General features: G+C 49.0%; 1 long non-coding RNA gene across 1 annotated transcript in view; it reads left to right on the forward strand.

The window, feature by feature from the left end:
* The window catches only part of LOC308486484, a 52,428-nt gene that overhangs the window by 28,610 nt on the left and 1,311 nt on the right, over positions 1-22,507 (forward strand). The window lies entirely within an intron of this gene.

Raw genomic sequence — 22,507 nt, forward strand, 5'->3', positions numbered from 1 at the left:
GACTCACGGACAGGAAGAACTTTAGGAGTTGAAACCCTACAAACCATCAACAAACTCAAAGAGGAGAAGCAGTTTAAATGAAAAGATTGCAAAAAGTGCTTTATTTACAATGGAGTGTTTAAGGAACATCCAGGGACTCTCACATGGAAGAACCCATTTTGATGTCTGGAGTGTGGGACATCTTCCTCTCGGAGTCCACTCTTTTCTTCACAGAAATGAACTCAGCAGGAAATCAGTCATTAACACATGTTGTGTATGCGAAGTTCTGGAATTTATGTGTAAAACTGTATAGTAATGAAATATTGAAGGCAATGTCCAATAATGTGATTATAATCTAAGATGTAAAGTACCTTTTGATAGAGAAGGGGTGAGGGTTTATCTGGATTTCTGGTGGTCAGTGAGGATTAGGGCTGGGCGATATATTTTTCCATATTGGTTTCTAGACCACATCGTGATAACCTTTCAAAAACAATTGATATGGCAACACCCCACAGATCACAGTTTCTGGGATGCTCATTTGCCTGGAAGCAGCCGGCAGAAAGCTTTGCTTCGTGAAGCTCCAGCAGATGCAGAGTTGCTGACTTCCCTCCAAAACCACAGGAAGGGAAATACACCTCCATTGCCCTGTGTCCTTCCAGCCTCTTTCCTCCCTTGCTCCCTTCTGCCGGTTTGTGTGCCTGACTTAGATATCCTGTGTGGTGTATTTCTTTACGGCTGAAACTGGATTTGCTCTCAGAAGCAAAGTTTTGTGTATCACTGGGGGCCCAGGGAGAACTGTATGCTTTGAAAACTCAGTAAACTATTACTGAAGAAGTCCTGCTGCCTCTGTGTGTGTTTTTGACCTCAGTGTGGGAATTGTTCTACACATGGCCCCTACCCTGCCGATACTTGGCTCATGCCCTGGAGTTGCTGTACTCAAACATGCAAGACGGGTGCATCTGTGTGTGACTGGTTTTTGCACCAAACTTTCTCACCCCCACCACCATATGATCTCCGAATACTGCTTCTTCACTAGAACTTCTTGCGGCCTCCTACGTGTTCTGAAGAAAACTTAAAATACTCTAATTTAATGGGAGATTTTCCCCCATGCCTTATTGCAAGAGGGGGAAGGAGGGGCTGCAGGTACCAGGGAAGTCTCCTGGGGGGCCCATCTTCCCTCACAAACCCCAAATAAGCTCCTGCTTATTCTGGGGTTTGGGGAAGATAGTATTTTTCCATAGTCCCAGAAGTTATCATTCTTCCTGCCAGAGGACCAGTGTGCATATTATTATCGTACTGAATTTACTGTTGTTGCTGCTGCTGCTGTTGCTGTCATGGACTGGCTGGGTGAAAGGGGGGGAGGCACCAGCTGGCGGACCCCCAAGGGAAGAAGGCTCGGAGTCCGGGTGTTGTATGCCCCCAAAGGCTATCAAGTCTCCTAGGTCTGACCAATAAAAGGTGAATTTGGTGTTACGGGGGGGGGACCCAGGTGCGAGGCTGCTCAGCCACCCAGCTCATCAGGTAGAGCCCGTGGGTCCCTGCGGAATAAAGGAAGGAGTCCGGCCACCAACCGGAGCAAATAGCTGTAGATCGAAGTTTATTGCGCAACAGGTTGAAAGAGGAATTGAACCCCAAGGATGGGGAATCTTCTTTCTTGTAGTTTGGATCCATTGCTCCGTGTCCCCTTCTCTGGAGCAGCAGAAAACAACCTTTCTCCCTCCTCCATAGGACATCCTTTTATATATTTGAACATGCCTATCTGTAATGGTTCTAGGGGTTGCTCGTGCGTAAATTGGTGCCAATTCTTGGCTTGCTCCTCTGGTTGAACCCTTTCTGTGCGGACAGTCACTCACTGTCTCAATCGCTCAATCGCTGGCAGAATCCGTCAGTGGGCGTCTCTTGAACTTCTTCCAACATAAAAATTCCTTGACAGCAAGTCTCCACCTTTGTTCTCTGCGCGGAAGCCTTCTGCGCAAGAACGGTGTGGGCGGCGGAGGACCCTCACTCCCCCTGCTGGTTCCCGGCAAGGACTCATGGGAATGCCTCGCCGATTCCCCCTTCTGCCCCCCTTCTCCACTGGTGCTATGCTCCCTCCCTCCTCCAGAAGAAGGGCTGCTTCTTCCCCTCCCGGGACTCTCTTCAGAATCCCTCTGGAGCTCTCTCTCTCTTTCCATCCCTGATGGCAGTTCCCTGACATCCACCTCCCCTCCAGGACCCCCCTCATCCCCTGCTCGAGTCTCCGTTCCCACCTCCTCTCTCCTCTCGGCCAGCGATGCGGAGAAATCCCTGAAAGAGCTGTTATCGTCCTCTGAGGATTCAAACCGAGTCTCCCATCCGCTCTGATCTCTTCCCGCTGGTGCCACCTCCTGGCCTGATTCTTCTCCCTCAGACACCTCCCCTCCCTCCTCTTCGGAGGCAGGGAAGCCTACAAAGTCCCCTTCTTCGTCTGTGGTCCCAAATTCTTCCTCCCAAAATCTAGCTAGTGGTTTTGGCTTATCTGGGAACAAACACTGGAATTCTTCCACCAGAAGCCTGTCTGTGATTGAATCAGCTGGTACCCATGTGTTTTCCGACTGGGGTGCTCCTTCCCAGGCCACCAAGTATTCCACCTGGCGACCTCACCACCTTGAATCGATTATCTCCGTGGCTTGGTTACAGTGCTCCCTCTCCTCTACCCGCGGGTGGGTGGTGGTTCCTCCTTCCAGCCCCTGAAATTCCTGCCCTTCTCTGTACGGTGAAAGTAGGGACCTGTGGAACACCGGATGTATTTTCATGCTGTCAGGCAACTTGAGTTTGAATGCTACAGGGTTCACCTGCTGGATGACCTCGAAGGGCCCCAGTCGCCTCGGCTGCAACTTCTTGCACCCTCCCTTCAGGGGTAACCCGTGGGTCGACAACCACACCCGGTCTCCCACCCGTATGGCATCCCCGTACGTATTCTCTTATGTCCTCCCTCACCTTTGGCCACCAGAACTGTCTGGTGACAAGCAGCATGGTCTTGTGCTGTCCAAAATGCCCAGCTGTTGGGTTGTCGTGGAGTTGTTTGAGTACTCTTCCCCTCAAGGCCTCCCCTGGTACATACAGCGCCCCTTATAATACAATAGCCCTTCCTTTTCCTCAAACCCTCCCTTGTCTTCCCTACCGTCTCGGAGTTCCCTGATTTTTGTCTGAGCGAATGCATCGTCTCTGGTAAGCTCTACCAGTTCTCCCTTCCCAACCAATGTTCCCCCACACACCTACCGGTCCTCGGGGAACACGTGTCGGGCCTCCGGTGGTCCCTCCCCTTCCATGTACTCCGGTTTCCGGCAGAGTGCATCCGCCCTTACGTTTTCCTCTCCTGGCACGTATCGGATCTCGAAGGAAAACTTGGAGAACTCTTGGGCCCATCGAATCTGTCTCTGGTTGAGCACTCGTGCGGTCCGCCAGTATTCCAAGTTCTTGTGGTCCGTTCTGACTTGTATCTTGTGCCGTGCCCCTATCAACAGATGTCTCCAGCGCCGAAAGGCAAGCAGTTCGCGGTCATACACTGTGTAGTTTTGCTCTGACTTGCTCAGCTTCCTTGAGAAAAAGGCACACAGCCTCCAGCTCTGCTTGGCCCCGGGCTGCAAAAGAACCGCTCCAAGCGCTCTGTCTGACGCGTCCGTCTCCAACCTCATGGGCTTCTCCAGGCCCACGTGCAGGAGCTCCTCCTCAGATGCAAACACCTTCTTCAGCTTTTCAAAGGACTGTTGTGCACTTTCTGTCCACACGAACCTTTTTTTGCTACTCAGACAATCCGTGATGGGCGCTGTCAAGTGCGCAAAGTTCTTTATAAACTTCCTGTAGAAGTTGCTGAAGCCCAGGAACCTCTGCACATCCTTTCTGGTTTTGGGGGCTTTCCATTCCAGCACTGCCTTCACCTTGCCTGGGTCCATGGCTAGGCCTTTGTCTGACAATCTGTACCCAAGAAACTCGACCTCCCTGGCGTGGAATTGGCATTTTTCCAACTTGACCCACAACTGGTGCTTCTGCAATCTCTGTAGCACCTCCCTGACGTCTCTGACGTGTTGCTTCTCATTCTCCGAATATATTAGTATGTCATCTAAAAAGGCCACACAGTTCTTGTACAGCAGGGACCCCAACACATGGTGCATGAAACCTTGAAAGCAGGCGGAGCCCGACTGCAATCCAAATGGCATGACCAAGTACTCAAAGGCCCCTAGGGGGGTGAACATGGTTGTTTTCCATTAGTCCCCCTCCCTTATCCTAATCAGGTTGTATGCTCCCCTGAGGTCCAGCTTGGTAAAAATCTTCCCCTGCCTCACATGTGTCAAAATGTCATCGATTCTGGGCATTGGGAAGGTCACGGGTTCTGATACCAGGTTCAAGCCCCTATAATCTATGACGAGCCTGGGCTGATTGGTCCCCTTTTTGTCCACAAAGAACACCGGGCTGCCCCCCCCCCCACTGCCTTGGATTCCCTTATGAACCCTCTCTTCAGGTTCTTGTCAATAAACTGCCGCAACTCCTGCATCTCCCGGTCAGACATGGCATACAGCTTACCCACTGGTAACTGAGCCCCTGGGAGTAGGTTGATTTGGCAGTCAAAGGGTCTGTTGGGGGGTAGCCTATCTGCCTCCCTCTCACTAAAGATCTCCTTCAGGTCAGCATATTGTGGTGGCACCTCCCCTCTTTGTTCCAGGGTCAACCCAGCCACCCTGGCCACCATCATTCTTGGTTCCCTTCCTGCCAGACAGTGTTCTAAGCAGTAAGCTGACCCAAAGGTGACAGTCCGCTGATGCCACGACACTACTGGGTCATGTGTAGCCAGCCAGCTCATTCCCAGTATTATTGGGGGTCCTGCCAGCGTGGCTACGTGAAAAACAATGGTTTACGTGTGCTTGGAGACACTCATTCGCATTGGCGGTGTCTGGTGGGTCACTTCCCCTCCCAGGAGTTCTCTGCCATCGATGGTGGTTACCTGCAAGGGGAAATCTAAGGGCAGCAGGTGGAGCTGGTGCTCCAAGGCAAAGTCTCTGCTGAAGAAATTACACGAGCTGCCTGAATTTAGCAGCGCCTTCACCTCGACCGGGTGCCCATTCGGGAGTTCTAGCACCACCTCTATGGCTATAGCTGCCTTGGGTGGGTCAGGCTGGGATACTTCTATTGGTTGCTGGCCTGGCTGCTGCCCCTGCTGATTGGCAGCCAGGCGCTGTCGTTTCCCTGCACCTGCCCTTCCTCCCCCATTTCGTCGTGGCCTGCAGCCCCCATCATGCCTTGCCAGGTCTTTCGTTGAGGGCAGACCTTAGCAAAATGTCCCGGCCTTTGACAGAGGAAACATTTCTTGGTAGTTTTCCACTCCTTTCCCTCTCTCCTCCGACCTTCACCAGTGTTTGAAACTTCGCGCGCGCACTATCTATTTCCATCGGCTCCGTCGCCTGGGAAGGCCCCTTTGGCATTTCAGGAATGCGGTTGTCATGGAAACGCTTGGCTCTCCCCTCCCGCTTCTCCTGAGCGCGCGCTTCCTGGCGTACGCCGATCGCCAGCACCGTCTTTATCAATTCATCCATCGAGCTGGAGGGGGGTGCTCGGGACAATTCATCTTTCACATCGGAGGATAAGCCTGCCTCAAAGAGCATTTGTGTTTTTTTTAATATATATTTATTAGAGTTTTGCATAAAATACACAAAATAACATAAAGACAGATAGTAAACAGCATAAAGCTAAGAAAACAGAAAAAGAAAAAAGGAGAAAAGAAGAAGGAAAGAAAAAAACAGAAACATCATACATTCCATAACTTAATTTCATTCACATATTTCTAGGACTTCCTCACACCTCCCTCTTTTGTAATCCCAATCTAAAATTCTGTTCAGCAAATTATTCCCTCCACTTGTCTTAACATCATATTGCAAATTAATCTATTTTTCATAATTTCTTCTTTAACAGTTAACAATTCACTTAGACCTATTTATAATAATTTGTTGCCAAATACCACTTAGATTCAATTCAACATCACTTTAACATTCATTAATTTTACAATATTTCTGTAGATAGTCTTTGAATTTTTTCCAATCTTCTTCCACCACCTCTTCTCCCAGGTCTCGGATTCTGCCAGTCATTTCAGCCAGTTCCATAAAGTCCATCACCGTCATCTGCCACTCTTCCAGGGTGGGTAAATCTTGTGTCTTCCAATACTTTGCAATGAGTATTCTTGCTGCTGTTGTTGCGTACATAAAAAATGTTCTATCCTTCTTTGGCACCAATTGGCCGACTAAGCCCAGGAGAAAGGCCTCTGGTTTCTTCAGAAAGGTATATTTAAATACCCTTTTCATTTCATTATATATCATCTCCCAGAAAGCCTTAATCCTTGGGCACGTCCACCAAAGGTGAAAGAAAGTACCTTCTGTCTCTTTACATTTCCAACATTTGTTATCGGGCAAATGATAGATTTTTGCAAGCTTGACTGGTGTCATGTACCACCTGTACATCATTTTCATAATATTCTCTCTTAGAGCATTACATGCCGTAAATTTCATACCTGTGGTACACAACTGTTCCCAGTCAGCTGGCATAATACTATAGCCAAGATCTTGTGCCCATTTGTTCATAACCGGTTTCACTATTTCATCATGATTATTCCATTTTAACAACAAGTTATACATTCTTGACAGTATCTTTGTTTTAGGTTCTAACAGTTCTGTTTCCAATTTTTATTTTTCCACCTGGAAGCCAATTTTTCTGTCCAATTTATAGGCTTCCATAATTTGATGATAATGCAACCAGTCACGCACTTTATCTTTTAGTTTCTCAAAACTTTGCAGTTTTAATTTGTCTCCTTGCTCTAAAATTTCCCAATATTTCGGCCATTTGGCCTCCATATTGGGCTTTTTCAGAGCCTTTGCTTCCATCGGTGACAACCACCTTGGGGTTTTGTTTTCAAGTAAGTCTTTGTATTTAGTCCAACCATTAAACAATGCTTTCCTTACAATATGGTTCTTAAAAGCTCTGTGAACTTTAATTTTGTCATACCATAGATATGCATGCCACCCAAAAACATTATTAAATCCTTCCAGATCCAAAATGTCTGTGTTTTCAAGAAGCAGCCATTCTTTCAGCCAGCAGAATGCTGCTGACTCATAATACAGTTTAAGGTCTGGCAGGGCGAATCCACCTCTTTCCTTTGCATCAGTTACTATTTTAAATTTTATTCTAGGCTTCTTGCCCTGCCAGACAAATTTAGAAATATCTCTTTGCCATTTCTTGAAACAATCCATCTTGTCCAGAATTTGCAGTGATTGAAACAGAAACAACATTCTTGGCAATACATTCAACTTAATGACAGCAATTCGACCCAACAAGGAAAGCTTCAGACTTGACCAAATTTCTAGGTCTCTTTTCACTTCTAACCAACATTTCTCATAGTTATCCTTAAATAAGTTCAAATTCTTAGCAGTCATGTTAACCCCCAAGTATTTAACTCTGTTCACTATTGTTAAACCTGTCTCTTTCTGAAACCTCTCTCTCTCTAATGGTGTTAAATTCTTTTCCAACACTTTCGTTTTTGATTTATTCAACTTAAAACCTGCCACATGACCAAACTCCTGAATTAGTTCTAGTACTCTGTTAGTACTGGGTTCTGGCTCCTGTAGTGTCAAAACTAGGTCATCTGCAAAAGCTTTCAATTTATACTGTTTGGCTCTGACCTGTATTCCTTTAATCTGACTGTCCCTTCTAATCATGTTTAGCAAAACCTCCAGGACCGAAATAAAGAGTAGGGGGGAAATTGGACAGCCTTGTTGTGTACCTTTCTCTATCTTAAATTCCTCTGATACCACATTGTTAACTATTAACTTAGCCTTTTGTTCTGAATAAATTGCACCTATACCATTTTCAAACCCTTGACCAACCCCCATCCCCTGAAGATTTTTCTTCATAAAACTCCAAGAAATATTGTCAAAGGCTTTCTCCGCATCCACAAAAATCAAAACTGCTTTGGTATTAATGTTCACTTGCAATTTCTCTAAAATATTTATAATGTTCCTTGTATTATCAGATAGGTGTCTACCTGGGAGAAAGCCAGCTTGGTCTTTATGTATCTCTTCCACTAATACTTTCTTTAACCTTTTGCCCAAAATATCAGCAAATATCTTGTAATCCACATTGAGCAGGGATATGGGGCGGTAATTCTTAAGTTGTGTCTTTTCAGATTCAGTTTTTGGTATAAGTGTAATAAAAGCTTCCTTCCACGACTTCGGCGCCTTTCCCCCCTCCAATATATCATTGCAGACCTCTTTCAATGGTTGAATTATATAATCTTTCAATATTTTATAATATTTTGAGGTTAAACCGTCCGGCCCTGGAGATTTGCCCAACTGCATAGACTGAATGGCACCTTCCACCTCGTGCTCTGTTATCTTGTAGTTTAGCATTAGCTTGCTTTCTTGAGAGACCTTTTGTAGTCCATTTGCCTTTAAAATTTGTTCTATATCCAGTTCTTTCTGTGGTTCTTGTGTGTATAACTGTTTAAAGTACTTCTGGAAGCATTTCCTAATTTCCACAGGGTTCTGGATATTTTTCCCTTCCACCATCAAATTTGTAATCGTATTCAACTTTTGCCTCTTTTTTATTTGCCAGGCTAGTAATTTCCCACATTTGTTAGCTGATTCAAATGTCCTTTGTCTCATTTGTTTAATTTTCCATTCTACTTCCTGATTTATTATCTTTATATATTGCACTTGGTATAACTTTATGTCTCTCAGAATCTCTTATGACTTCGGATTCACTCTCAGTTTCTTCTCTCCCTCTTTTATTTTTTCCAAGATTTTCTCTTTCTTCTCATTTTGCAGCCTCTTCTTTATTGCATTCTGTTGAATCAAAAAAACCCTCATCACGGCTTTACTTGCATCCCAGATTACTCTTTTTTCCACAGTAGTATTCAGGTTGATCTCAAAGTAGTCTCTCAAAGCTTTTTGTGCCTTCTTGATGACCTCTTGGTCTCTAAATAAGGTTACAGATAGGTAGCCGTGTTGGTCTGCCATAGTCAAAACAAAAAAATTCCTTCCAGTAGCACCTTAAAGACCAACTAAGTTAGTTCTTGGTATGAGCTTTCGTGTGCAAGCACACTTCTTCAGATACACTGAAACAGAAGTTGCCAGACCCTTCTATATAGTGAGAAGGTGGGGAGGGGTATTACTCAGAAGGGTGGTGGGAATGGGTGATTGGCAGATAGCTGAGATGAGCCTGTTGACGACTCTTAACGACTGCAATAGGTCTTACAGGAAAAAGCAAGGGGTGAGAAGGTGAGAAATGAACAAGAAAGAAATACCTTCCTTGTTCATCTTTAAAAATAAATTTCGGTGATAGGCTCTCTTTTGCATAAATGACCACTCCTCTTTTTTTAACTTTGTCCGATGAAATAAACTCTTGGCCCAGTCTTTTGTCAATCAAAATTTTCCTATGGAGCCTTATCACATGTGTTTCCTGTAGGCAAATCAAGTCCAATTGTTCCTTTTTTAAAATATGAAAGACTTTTCTCCTTTTTTCTGGGGAATTCAAACCACGAATGTTCCAGCTTAATATTTGCAGAGACATAGTGTACTTATTTTACTTTCCTCCTGCTGCTCCCAGTTGATGTTCTTGGTCCAGCGGTAGAATCTCTTTCAATTTGTCCAATCCCGTGGGTGGTGGTAGAATACCTTGTACGCCACATTTCAGGGCTCTCAGTTCTTCTGAAAATTCTTTTTGAAGGTCTTCTTCGTGCTCACTCAGGAATTTTTCCTTGTCTTCCACTGATCTTATCTTATATTTTCTTCCTTTGTAGGTAAAAGATAGGCCTTGAGGGAATTCCCACCTAAAAATTGTATTACTTCCTCTCAAGAGGGCCACTAAGTCTCCGTAGTTAGACCTGAGATCTAGAAGAAATTTGGGGATATCCTTGAAAATCTCAATTCTTATACCGTTTATTTGCAAAGAAGTTTGGAAGTGCAAACTCAAAATTCTGTCTCTCTCCTCTTTTGATCGGAGGGTGATCAAACAGTCTCTCACCCTGTTCTTTCTCCCTCCCCATCCTAGTCGGAAGGCATTTGAATAGGGGCCGAGTCCAGATCCCACCCGAGCCGGTGAACTAACTTTGCAAAACGTGACCAGTAGCTTCTGACGGACTGGCCCCTCTGCTTGCACCCCATCAGCTCTCGTCTTGTCACACTTATCTCAATTTGATTAGAAAACATTGCGTCCATCGCTTGATAAAATTTCTTAAGGTCCTTCAAGGCATCATTCTGGGTTGCCATTAGAAGCCTGACCCATTCCCTCGCCTCATCCTGCAGATGCCCCACAATGTAGGCCACCCTCTCCCCATCATCGGCAAAATCATTCTTCTGCAATTCCAGAGCATAATCAATTTCCGTTTGGAAAGCATTGTAGTCTTGGGGCTTCCCCCCAAACTTGTGTACTAGTCCCTGTACCTTTCTTGCGATGGGGGTACCTCTGACCTGAGCATCCTGAGCCCGTCTCTCCTCCAGCCGTGCACTCAGGGTAGCAACATGCGCCTCCAGATCTCGGTTCCTCTCGACCAGACCTCGTATCATGGCTTGTTGCTCCGTTTCTCCGGCTGTCCCCGTTTGGCTCATGCTGCTTTTCCTGGGCTGCACACAAGCAACTTCAGGGACTGACGGATTGCTGTAATGGTTCTAGGGGTTGCTCATACGTAAATTGGTGCCAATTCTTGGCTTGCTCCTCTGGTTGAACCCTTTCTGTGCGGACAGTCACTCACCCGTGACTGTCTCAATCACTGGCAGAATCCGTCAGTGGGCGTCTCTTGAACTTCTTTCAACATAAAAATTCCTTGACAGCAAGTCTCCGCCTTTGTTCCCTGCGCGGAAGCCTTCTGCGCAAGAAGGGTGTGGGCGGCGGGGGACCCTCACTCCCCCTGCTGGTTCCCGGCAAGGACTCATGGGAATGCCTCGTCGATTCCCCCTTCTGCCCCCCTTCTCCACTGGTGCTATGCTCCCTCCCTTCTCCAGAAGACGGGCTGCTTCTTCCCCTCCCGGGACTCTCTTCAGAATCCCTCTGGAGCTCTCTCTCTCTTTCCATCCCTGATGGCAGTTCCCTGACACTATCATATCACCCCTTAACCTCCTCTTCTCCAGGCTAAACATGCCCAGCTCCCTTAGCCGTTCCTCATAAGGCATCGTTTCCAGGCCTTTGACCATTTTGGTTACCCTCCTCTGGACACGTTCCAGTTTGTCAATGTCCTTCTTGAACTGTGGTGCCCAGAACTGGACACAGTAATCCAGGTGAGGTCTGACCAGAGCAGAATACAGTGGCACTATTACTTCCCTTGATCTAGATGCTATACTCCTATTGATGCAGCCCAGAATTTGTGCCTCATCTTGTATTTGTGCCTCCCATTTTTTTTGCCCAAGTGCAATACTTTACATTTCTCCCTGTTAAAGTTCATCTTGTTTGTTTTGGCTCAGTTCTCTAATCTGTCAAGGTCGTTTTGAAGTGTGATCCTGTCCTCTGGGGTGTTAGCCACCCCTCCCAGTTTGGTGTCATCTGCAAATTTGATCAGGATGCCCTTGAGTCCATCATCCAAGTCGTTCTTAAGGAAATTAGCCCTGGGTCCTCACTGGAAGGACAGATCTTGAAAAGATTATTTTAAAAAATAAATCAATTTGTGGCTGGCCTGATCAAGCGTTGCTTCCTCTGGTTAGCCCTGCTGGAACTCCAGTTCTTTCCAGACCCTGGGGTCACTAGAGGACTGGTGGCTCCTCCTGGCAAATGGCCTGGTGCGCGCTGGATCACCGGTCCTTCTTTGCCCCCCCCTTGAATCTGGGCAACCGAAGGTCCCATATGGGGTGCCATCTGTTGTAAACAAAAGCTGCCCTTCTTCCCTTATGGGAGACACAAGAGTATTGCTTCTCAGTATTCTCTGGTGTGCTCCCCTCACACGCAGAAAAGGAGGAGGACCCAGAACAAAGGTGTGCCTGCCTTTATATAGACATTTTAAATTCCCTGCCCTGGAACTCAAGATCACCCCTCCATACATAATACATACATCACAGAAGGGGCGTAACCCAAGACCACCCCCCACATACATCATACCTACATCACAGAAAAGGTGGTCTACAACAGAAATTTGAATGTTGTCATTTTTCCTGTCTGCCAGGTTATCTGATAATGGCTTATCTGATTCCCTTTCCTGGTACTCTGGTCATACCTTTGAGATGGTGATTTCCCAATTCCTGAGACAATGGGAAGGTTCCCTCAACCCCTCCCTCCTTGCAGAGAAAACATTTGGTCATGTCAGGGAACTGCCATCGGAAGGACAGGAGGTGGAAGGGCTCACAGAGGTTGGGAGAGACTCAGCAGCTGAAGAGGGAACCAGCAGGGGGAGAGGAGGAGCTCCGAGGGAAAGTGAGCAGGAGGGATGGCTCAGAGACACTTTCAGCGAAAACAGTGGGGAGGTTTCAGGACCTCCTATAGGGACACCCACTCCTCGCCGGAAACTGTCACGCCGAGAGTCCAGAAGGCGCGTTTCCGTTAAGGAGCTTTTATGTTGGAAGAGATTCCGGAAGCAACCACTGTCGGAATCTGCCAGCGACTGACGGAGCCATGCTTAAGGGGCTCCGTTACAGACAGAGGTTTGTGGACTTAAACAAACTCTGAGGGACAGGGATTTTACGCACAAGCAGCTCATCATCCCATCTCAGCATTCCGACAGTCTCCGTGAGCAGCTTGTGCAGGAGAAGGCATCATGAGCAACCCAGCCGGAACCGGAGAAGCAGGAGGAGCTGGAGCGGGTCCAAGCCTGGAAGAAAGGTACAGGGTGTTGGAGGTCCAGCTAGCGCTGCAGACGGCGAGGCTCGAGGAGAGTAGGGCTCAAGATGCAGAAAAGGGAAAAACCACCCCGCTCGCCAGGAAGGTGCCAGGATTGGTGCAGAAGTTTGGGGGGAGCCCAGGAACTATCATGCCTTTAGGACAGAGATGCAATACGCCCTCAATCTGCAGTTTGATGACTTTCCCGACGAGGAATCGCGAGTGGCGTTTGTGATTGGACATCTCGAAGGGGGGGCGAAAGACTGGGTTAGGCCCCTGATGGCAGCGAATAATGACATCCTAAAGGACACGATGAAGTTTTTTCGTGCCATGGACTTGATGTTTTCCAGCGATATTGAGCAGGGAGTGGTACACAGGCAGTTAATGGCTTGTAAACAGGGGAGCCGATCTGTCCGTGAGTACTGGACTGTGTTTACCATGTTGATCCATAAATTGGGGTGGGATCTATCGGCGGAACCCATACAAATGCTTTTTGAAGAAGGGCTTTCTTCGGCTGTGAAAGACGAACTTTCCCGGGCGCCCAGGGCGGAGTCTATGGACCAGCTGACCAAATCCGCGCTGACCATAGGAGCACGCCAGGAGGCGAGAGCCTTGGAGAGGCGGGAAGGGAAGGGGGAACGTTGGAGGGAGTTTCGCATTCCAGAGATTCCAGAGCCACCTTTCCCGCCAGGAGAGCCGATGGAAATTGGAACAGCGCGCGCGCGCGCAGTTTCAAAGCCCAGTGAAGGGCGGAAGAAGGAGGGGAAAGAAGCCAGGAAATGTTATCTCTGCCAACAGCCAGGTCACTTTGCCAGAGTCTGCCCCCAAAGAAAGGAATGGCAAGGGATGGCGGGAGCTGTGGGGGAGAGGGAGGAAGAGCTCCCGCAGCAAGTAAAAGCCAACGCCTGGCTGCCACCGTCGGGGCACAGCAGCCAGGCCAAAGAGCAGTGAAAGTGCCCACGCCGGAACCTCCTAGACCCGCCCTAGTGATAGAGGTGTTGCTAGAGCTGCCAAACGGACACCCATTAAAGATAAAGGCGCTATTGGACTCAGGAAGCTCCTGTAATTTCATGAGCAAGGAGTTTGCAGCTGAACACCAGATACAGACCATCCCGTTAAGCAACCCTTTGCAGGTGACCACGATCGATGGGAGGGAGCTGCTGGGAGGAGAAGTCAGCCAACAGACCGTCCCAATGATAATGAGAGTGGCAAGGCACACTGAGCTAATAGCGTTTAATGTGGCCACCTTGGGAGGAGCTCCCATCATTTTGGGGATGAGCTGGCTAGCGTTACATGATCCGCTAGTGGGCTGGCATCAGAGAGTGGTCTCCTTTGGGTCAGCACATTGTCTAGAGCACTGCAAAGAGGGCAAAGCTTCAGAAGGGGTCAAAGCCACTCTAGCAGGGATGGAAGTAACGGGCAAGGGGAAGGTGCCCCAACAATACGCCGACCTGAGCAACGTCTTCAGCGAAAGGGAAGCAGACAAACTACCTCCGCATAGACCCTTTGACTGTCAAATCAATTTACTCCCTGGGGCTCAGCTCCCAGTAGGCAAGCTGTACGCCATGTCAGACAGGGAAATGCAGGAGTTAAGGGAGTTCATTGACAAAAATCTGAAGAGGGGTTTTATCCGAGAGTCCAGAGCGGTGGGTGGCAGCCCAGTGTTTTTTGTGGATAAAAAAAACACGGACAAACCGAGGCTTGTGGTGGACTTTCGGGCCGTAAATGCAGTGTCAGAACCAGTGGCTTTCCCTATGCCCAGAATTGATGACATTTTGACAAGGGTCAGGAAGGGAAAGATTTTTACTAAACTGGACCTGAGGGGGGCGTACAACCTGATACGAATGAGGAAAGGGGATGAATGGAAAACCACCATGTTCACCCCTTTGGGGGCATTCAAATACCTCGTTATGCCCTTCGGTCTACAAGGAGGCTCAGCGTGTTTTCAATCGTTTATGAACCACGTCCTGGGACCTTTGCTTTACAAGAATTGCGTGGCATTCTTGGATGACGTGTTGGTATATTCAGAGAATGAGGAGCAGCATGTAAGAGACGTCAGGGAAGTGTTGGGCAAACTGCAAGCGAATCAACTGTGGGTGAAACTGGAGAAGTGTCAGTTTCATACCAAGGAGGTGGAGTTCCTGGGGTACCGCTTGTCGGACAAGGGATTGGCCATGGATCCAGGCAAGGTCCAAGCGGTGCTGGAATGGAAGACACCGAAAACGAAGAAGGATGTGCAGAGATTCCTAGGGTTTAGAAACTTCTATCGGAAGTTCATCAGAAACTTTGCCCACTTAACGGCTCCCATTACTGACTGTCTCAGCAGTAAGAGGAAATTCGTTTGGACGGCGGAGGTGGAGCGAGCATTCGAGGAACTGAAAAGGGCGTTCGCTTCTGAAGAACTGCTCCTGCATGTGGATTTACAAAAACCGATGAGAGTAGAGACGGACGCATCGGACCGGGCGGTAGGGGCGGTGCTTCTGCAGCCTGGGAAGGAGAAGTCGGAGTGGAGACCGTGTGCCTTTTTCTCGCGGAAGCTGAACAAATCCGAGAGGAACTACACGGTGTATGACCGAGAACTACTCGCCATTCACGAAGCGTTCCGAAGATGGAGGCACCTATTAATTGGCGCACAACATAAGGTGCAAGTTTGCACGGACCACAAGAACCTAGAGTATTGGAGAACGGCACGAGTACTCAACCAACGGCAAGTGAGATGGGCCCAGGAGTTCTCCAAATTCCACTTTGAAATTTGTTACGTGCCAGGCCCAGAAAACGTTAGGGCGGACGCTCTCTCACGTAAACCTGAATATTTGGAGGGGGAGGGAGCACCCGAAGAGAGACATGTCATCCCAGAGGACCGCTGGGTGTGTGTGGCGGCATTGGTGGGGCAAAGAGAACTGGTAGAGGGAACGGAGAATGATGAATACGCCCAGGATAAGCTCAGAGGTCTCAGGAGGGAGGGAGAGAAACACGGAGGTTTTGAGGAAAGAAACGGGGCATTGTATTACAAAGGGGCACTGTATATACCAGAAGGTGAATTGAGGGGGAGAGTACTCAAGCAGTTGCACGACAGCCCCACAGCGGGGCATTTTGGGCAACACAAAACCATGTGGTTGGTCACCAGGGAATTTTGGTGGCCCAAGGTGAGGGAAGATGTACGGGAGTATGTACGAGGGTGTGACCAATGCCAGTGAGCCAAAGGGGAGAGGCAGGCGCCGGCGGGGTTGTTAGAACCGTTACCCACACTGGAACGACCATGGGAGGCAGTGTCGATAGATTTTATGACCGATCTGCCAAAGTCCAAGGGGAAAACAGCCATCATGGTAGTAGTAGACCTATTAACAAAAATGTGCCACTTTGTAGCCTGCTCGCATGCAGTCACGGCGGAAGAGACAGCGAGATTGTTTGTAGAGCACATTTTTAGGTTGCATGGCGCCCCCTTGAGGGTGGTCTCAGACAGAGGGAAACAATTTACGTCCAGGTTCTGGAGGAAGCTCATGAGCTTACTGCACGTAGAAGTCAATTTTTCGACTGCCCGGCATCCTGAAACCAACGGGCAGGCGGAAAGAGCAAACGGTGTCCTCCAGCAATACCTGAGGTGTTATGTCAATGACAGAGAGAATGACTGGGTAGAGAAGTTAGCGCTGGCGGAATTTGCCTACAACAATGCGGAGAATGTGTCCACCGGGATGAGCCCATTTCTGGCTAATTACGGGTGTCATCCCAGGGCATTTCCCGGGGGAGGAGGGGAGAGATGGAGCGTCCCGGCAGCCGAACAGTTTGTAGAAGAAATGGAAGCGATCCATCGTCAGCTCCAACTCAACTTAGAAAGGGCCAAGGAAGAATATAAGAGGCAGGCAGACAAACACAGAAGGGAAGGTGAAACCATAAGGGTGGGGAATCAGGTGTGGCTGTCAACCCAAGGGTTGCCGTTCAAAGGGGGGTGTAAGAAATTAAGACCCAAAAGATTGGGTCCATTTGAGGTCATTCAACAGGTCAACCCAGTGGCTTTCAGGCTCCGGTTACCGAACCACATGAAACTGCACCCAGTATTCCAAAGGTCGTTACTGTCACCGTACATGGGGGAACGAGAAGGGATGTCCACACGGGGACCAGCCATAGAAGAAAGGGAACACAGCAGCCATGTGGCGGAAATCATCGACTCCAGGTGGAAGGGTGATCAGGTGGAGTATTTGGTAGTGTGGGAAGGGGAACCGGAGTCAGAAAACACCTGGGTAATGGCAGAGGATGTCAATGACGAGGTCTTAATAGAAACGTTACAGCAAAGGTTCCCAAGGAAACCTCAGCCTGTAGCGAGGTTCCGGAGGGAATACTTTGGCCCCACCGACGAGGAGGAGGAGTTGGAGGGATTCACGGACTCGGAGTTGGAAGGAGGAATAGACTCCGATGAGGAGGAGTACTTAGAGACCAGGAACAGCAACCGGTGGAGGGAAATGTTCGAGACATCAGAAGATGAAGGAGGTTCTTTCCGGGGTTTTGCCTCCTCACTGCCCACAGAGGAGGGAACGGGAGGGGGTAAAGGGGGCCCTGGAGGGGAGGTGGATGTCAGGGAACTGCCATCGGAAGGACAGGAGGTGGAAGGGCTCACAGAGGTTGGGAGAGACTCAGCAGCTGAAGAGGGAACCAGCAGGGGGAGAGGAGGAGCTCCGAGGGAAAGTGAGCAGGAGGCATGGCTCAGAGACACTTCCAGCGAAAACAGTGGGGAGGTTTCAGGACCTCCTATAGGGACACCCACTCCTCGCCGGAAACTGTCACGCCGAGAGTCCAGAAGGCGCGTTTCCGTTAAGGAGCTTCTATGTTGGAAGAGATTCCGGAAGCAACCACTGTCGGAATCTGCCAGCGACTGACGGAGCCATGCTTAAGGGGCTCCGTTACAGACAGAGGTTTGCGGACTTAAACAAACTCTGAGGGACAGGGATTTTACGCACAAGCAGCTCATCATCCCATCTCAGGTCAGTTTCGGAGTCTAAATGGTTTCAGGACGGTGTTCCTGTGCTGCTCCAGACATAGGGTCTACATATCTATGTATGTGCTTGCTTGCTACATTTATGAACATTTATTATATATACAAGACCTTAATTTTTTTATTACAGGATTCATCCAGTCCAGCCTTTCACATGATGAATTCTGCATATAAGTTAAATAAGCAGGGAGACAATATACAGCCTTGTCAAACTCCTTTCCCAATTTTGAACCAATCAGTTGTTCCATATCCAGTTCTAACTGTAGCTTATTGTCCCACATAGAGATTTCTCAGGAGACAGATGAGGTGATCAGGCACTCCCATTTCTTTAAGAACTTGATATAGTTTGCTGTGGTCGACACAGTCAAAGGCTTTTGCATAGTCAATGAAGCAGAAGTAGATGTCTTTCTGGAACTCTCTAGCTTTCTCCATAATCCAGCGCATTTTTGCAATTTGGTCTCTGGTTCCTCTGCCTCTTCTAAATCCAGCTTGCACTTCTGGGAGTTCTCGGTCCACATACTGCTTGAGCCTGCCTTGTAGCATTTTAAGCATAACCTTGCTAGCATGTGAAATGAGCGCAATTGTGCGGTAGGTGGACCATTCTTTGGCAGTGTCCTTCTTTGGGATTGGGATTCATGTGTTGCAGGAACCCCCCCCCCCCCAATCATTCAATTTGTACAAAAACGACGACACACACACACTAGACATATGCAATGCTTCTGTTATAAATTCATAGAAAATCAGCCATACATCGGATCTGCACAATTCCACTTTTATTTTACACCATGAGGGAAGGACTATCAAAGGGGGGAGACTTGACACAAGGCAGCCATACTCCCCCAAGCGTACAAACACGTCCGCAACGTCCGCAGATTTCTCCCTTAACACATGGAATCCTCTTCTGGCTACAATTGTATCGGCTGCTTTTCTGAGCCTCTTGGCTGTTGTGCAGGGACGGTGCCTGTGTCCACGGTCCTTGTCCTGGCCTTAATCAGAGCTGGGATTTGGGGGGAGTCTTTTAGCTGCCCCCCTCCATTCCTGGTTTGAACAGCACCAAGACCTAAAACACGGAGGGATCTAAGCTCGTGGGGTGGGGGAGGGGAGGATGTTGCAATGCAAACCTTGTAGGAGGGACGGGACCCACTTGGCAGCTGGATTTCCGGGATCAGCCCCTCCCCCGCTCTCCAATCCACTAAAGGAAGGGGGGGAACCTTCCTCTCCTCCCCCCACACTCAAACGTTCCCTCCCCTCCCGGCACATCCTCCTCTCACCCCGCCCCCACCATCCCAAATCCCTCCCCCAATACATTGCTCCTCCTCCTCCAATCCGACTTCGCTCTGGGAATGGGGGGTGTGAGCCCTCCCCCCCAACTGCCTGCTTCTCCCGGAAGTGGAGCTTCCACTCCGTATTGCTGCTCCGCCCCGTGGCTCAAGGGGGGCGCTTTCGGAAAGGGGAGGGAGGAGGCAGGGGACCCCCCCATCATGGATGTTGCAGGAAAGGAGAATCGGGAGCGAGGACAATGAGGTAAAGGGGTCGCGGGGGGAGAGGGGAGAAAAGGACCCAGAGACCCCTCCAGCTCCCCCAAGCGCCTTCCGTGGGGCCTGGATCCCTGCACGCCTGCAGCGAAGGGGGCTTTCCTTGGCAGGGGAGGACGTGGGCCGCCCACCCACGGGGTCCCACGAGGACTCCCCGGCCCCGTTTCCCCCTCGCAGGCATCCCTGGGGCGCGGAGAAGCGGGCCAGGAAAGGGTTAATGGGTGCGGTAGACGCCTGGATAGAGACCCCCCTGTCCCTCCCCGGCTCATCTTGGGGGGCCCCTCCGGAGGGAGAGATGGGTCGCGTATGGCGAGGGGTGAGCAGCGCCAAGGGGGCCTCTGGGTGCAGGGGAGACTCCGGGAGAGAGGGAGGGGGCCAAGGGTGGGGGGAGGAGGGAGGGGAGCATCCCTGGGGAAGGAAGCGCAGCATTGGCGGGGGGGGGGGGAGGAGACCAGTCTTTGGGGAGACGTGTCCATCGAGGGGCTGCCTTGGCTTCTCCCTCCCGCCCAGGAATCAGCCACCCCTTCAAGGCGACCAGAGAGGGATCCCTGGAAAGTGGGGGGGTCCAGTTCCCCCACTCCTTCCTTCCTGCAAGCTCCATCCTCCTTCCACCCCATAATCCCCTGCCCTGTCCAGACACAGCGATTCTGCCCAGTCCAACCACTGGTCCCCTGGAGAGGAGAGGAAATCCCGAGAGGAAGAGAGGAGGGGAGAGGCCTTCTCAGAAGCGGCTCTTGGTTTCCGCAATCCCACCAGGAAGCAGCCAGAAACCTTTTCCTCTCTCTCAGGCTTCCATCTTTAAGTCTCTTTTCCACTGCCTGGTTCATTGAGGATGAGGGTAATGTACACCTGTCATCAGAAACAGGGGTGCAGAGTCCATGGAATGGCTCTCAGGGCTGATAGAGAAGTTGCACCTCCAAAGCATTTCTGTTCCTCTTATTCTTTGTAGGCAATGTCAGAGTGACTGACAAGCTGAGATACAATCCTTCAGCATCCGATGACAGCCATTGGACAAGTCTTCCCAGTCAAGGGAGCCATTTTCATGATAGACAGTTCCTGTGGCTGGAGGCTCTACACACCGGGTGTGTCTGTGCAGGCCAAAGACTGCCAGTATTAGCACAGGCAAAGTGTGTGACCTCCCCAAATTTATAGACTATATGTGAATGAGAGTTTGAGGGTGGGATTATCGTTTACGGCAACCCTGTGATTTTCTCCACCCATAAAATTTCATGAGCTGATATTGCAGTACAAATTCCAAATTAACTACAAAAAATCACAATGTAATAAGAATGATTGTAGTATTTATATCCTGTCCATCTGGTTTGGTTTCCCCAGCCACTCTGGGCAGCTTCCAGTACAGTGGTACCTCAGATTATGTACTTAATTTGTTCCGGAGGTCCGTACTTAACCTGAAACTGTTCTTAACCTGAAGCACCACTTTAGCTAAGGGGCCTCCTGCTGCTGCCGCAGCACCGGAGCCCGATTTCTATTCTCATCCTGAAGCAAAGTTCTTAACCTGAAGCACTGTTTCTGGTTTAGCGGAGTCTGTAACCTGAAGCGTATGTAATCTGAGGTACCACTGTACACATAAAAGACAGTAAAACATCAAACATTAAAAACCTCCTGACACAGGTCTACCTTCTGCTGTCTTCTAAATGTCAGATAGTTGTTCATTTACTTGACCTCTGAAGGAGGGCGTTCCACAGGGCGGGCACCACCACTGAGAAGGCCCTCTGCCTGGTTCCCTGTACCCTCAATTCTTGCAGGGAGGGAACCAGCAGAAGACCCTCAGAGGAGGACCTCAGTGTTCAGAGTGAAGGATGGGGGTGGAGACGCTCCTTCAGGGCTACAGCGCCAAGGCTGTTTAGGGCTTTAGGTCACAGATCTTGCTCCTCCATAATGATCTCCAAGACTGACATATAGTTAGCAGAGTAGGAAAAAACACTCAGAGGCAGCAAAATATTCATTCAGCAGAGAAATTAAGTAATGAATCCAAAAAATCGCAAAAACGTAACTTACAGTCAAACCCTAACTTACTATATAAAAACAACACTCAAGTAAGAAACACACAAGCAGAGTAGAGAATAGCAGAATATGAAGTGGGACCAGGCGCCTTTCAATACTGTGATTGATAAACAATTCAGTGTCCGAGTAACCTTGGGACTGGATAACAAGCTTGGCTCACTCCAGTTTGAACCAGCTTCTTCTGGTTCCCAAAACAAGGAAGGTTCAGCATAATCTCATTACAACTTATTCCACCACCTGCTCTCAGCAGAAAGGAAACTCCCTGATCAGCTAAAATATTCCAGCTAGAGAAAACATCAGCTTTGACTCACACAGAGTAAAACCACCAGAACCTTCTTGAACCAATAGACTAGGAATGATCTCTATACATTAGATCAACAATTTTCTTTTCCTGAAAAATGCAGCCATGACACTTACAGGTCAACACCAACAGTTTGAATTGCGCTTGGAATTGCACTGGGAGCCAGGGAAGATCCTTTAGGACCAGTGATATGTGGTCTAGGCAGCTGCTCCCAGTTACTATTCCAGCTGTCACATTCTGAATCAGTTGCTGCTTCTGTTTCACCTTCAAAGGTAGCTCCATGTAGAGCGCATTGCAGTAGACCAAGCAGGAGGTAACCAGAGCATTGACCACTCTAGTGAGACAGTCTGCAGGCTGGTAGGGTCTGCCTGCCACCTGTCCCCCAGGGACAGTGATTCTGTCTTGTCAAGATTCAACCTCAATCTGTTAGCCGCCATTTATTCATATAGATATTAAAAAGCATGGGGAGAGGACAGAGCCCCGAGGCACCCCACAAGTGAGAGCCCAGGGGTCTGAACACTCATCCCCCAACACCACTTTCTGGACATGGCCCAGGAGGAAGGAGGGGAACCACTGCATAGCAGGGTCCCCAGCACCCCTAGAGGGTCCAGAAGGATACAATGGTCAAAGGTCTCCAAAGCCGCTGAGAGATCCAGCAGAACCAGGAAACTGCTTTCCCCTCAGACTCTAGCCCATCAGAGATCATCAAGCAGCACAACCAGGACAGTTTCTGTTGCATGATGAGGCCTGAATCCCAACTGGAAGGATCATGGTGGCAGAAGCTTTCCTGGTCCTGCACCCCCAAAAGCTCCAGGCACAAGACTTTCATTAGCTTTGAAGGGGCCATCGGATACTTGGTGGTCTTTTCTTCAAAAGACAAAT

The sequence above is a fragment of the Podarcis pityusensis genome (genome assembly GCF_964106645.2).
Source record: "Podarcis pityusensis genome assembly, chromosome: 10".
NCBI lineage: Eukaryota > Metazoa > Chordata > Lepidosauria > Squamata > Lacertidae > Podarcis > Podarcis pityusensis.